A 1,571-nucleotide genomic window follows, 5' to 3' on the forward strand; every position below is an offset into this window, starting at 1 on the left:
CCCGGGTTTACGCCATTCTCCTGCCTCAGCCTCCCGAGTAGCTGGGACTACAGGCGCCCGCCACCTCGCCCGGCTATTTGTATTTTTTGGTAGAGACGGGGTTTCACCGTGTTAGCCAGGATGGTCTCGATCTCCTGACCTCGTGATCCGCCCGTCTCGGCCTCCCAAAGTGCTGGGATTACAGGCTTGAGCCACCGCGCCCGGCCAGCACTGATCATTTCTTTGTGTTTGGAGCATTTCAAATATTTTCTTCTAGCTACTTTGAAATATACAGTAAATTACCGTTAGCTATAATTACCCTACTGTGCTTCGGAACACTAGGTCTGACCGTATTTTTGTACCCATTCGCCGAGTGTTTTTAAAACTCTCAAAAGCACCTCTTCATTTGTGATAACGATAGATGCCGAGAACCGAAAGAACCATCTCGCAATCTACTGTCCAACCATTACCCTTTATTCCACCAAAAGTAGTCTCACGCGACCCAGATGGGACTCGAACCCACAATCCCCAGCTCCGGAGGCTGATGCCTTATCCATTAGGCCACTGGGTCACCACAGGATCCGGGTTCTCACACCCTCTCCTTACGTGATGCCATCATCACGCTCCTGCCCCCACGCATTGCGGTATCGCGCCCAGAGGCAAGTGATTTGGCAGCCGCTCCCAGCTGCGGCGGCGCGCGCCTGCGCTTTTCTGTGTCGCTGTCCCTGCCGGCAGCCTGGACCTCCCGCGCGCCTGCGCCGTGGGCCCGGAGCGGCCGCAAGGGCTCCGGAGCGCCTGCGCTTGACCCTCCGAGCCCTGCTGCGGGTTAACTGCAAGGCATCCGCGCTGCCGGTTTTGGGTGCTCGCTTTCCTGTTGGGTTCTTCGAGAGTTCTTAACTCTGGTTGTCCATTGGGCTCACCTGGGGAACTTTAAACAAGGTTCCAGTGCCTACCCCATCCCATTCTAGTTCAGTTAACTTGGGCGGACCTGGGCGCCTTCAGTTTACAAAGTTCCCCGGGACCCTCTGCAGGGCAGGCGGCGTTGGGAGCCCTGCAGATCGCGAAATCCTCCCGCAGCCTCCTTCTCCCGCCAACCTTCTTGTCCCTTTCTTCTCTTTCTTTCCCGCGTTTATTCAGCAGAGATTAATGTGATAACCTGTTATGTGCTGGGAACTGTTGGACTCCTGGGTGAACAGGCTTTTCCATCCCAGAGAACTTCAAATCTGACCTGTGTCCCTACGGCCATTCACCCTCGGCCGTTTTCCTCCCCCGACTCTTCTTTCCCTCTGGAGTAAAGGGAAAATTAACATAACAAGGTCCCTAAGTGCAAAATGGTACGGGTTTGGCTCCCCCTCGCCCCCAACCAACACCGTGAAGTTAAGTTTTGAGTAAAGGTTTGGAGACTTTCTGGTGCCATGCACAGTATCTGTATGCTTGTTGCATGTAAATATGCTGCATTTGTGATTTTTACAAATACACAATTTCGTTTTATTCTTAGACACGTAACACTTGTTCTTCACAAGTTTGTATAAAATATGGCTAAACCGGCCAGGCGTGGTGGCTCATGCCTATAATCCCAGCACTTTGGGAGG

At 53.2% G+C, this 1,571-nt stretch overlaps 1 non-coding gene across 1 annotated transcript; it reads right to left on the minus strand.

Moving 5' to 3' along the window:
- Positions 1–477: 477 nt before the first annotated feature.
- TRNAR-CCG lies at positions 478–550 on the minus strand. The gene has a single exon. It is a non-coding gene; the product is annotated as a tRNA-Arg (tRNA).
- Between the last annotated feature and the right edge of the window lie 1,021 nt (positions 551–1,571).

The sequence above is a fragment of the Rhinopithecus roxellana genome, chromosome 19, assembly GCF_007565055.1.
Source record: "Rhinopithecus roxellana isolate Shanxi Qingling chromosome 19, ASM756505v1, whole genome shotgun sequence".
In the NCBI taxonomy this organism is placed as follows: Eukaryota; Metazoa; Chordata; class Mammalia; order Primates; family Cercopithecidae; genus Rhinopithecus; species Rhinopithecus roxellana.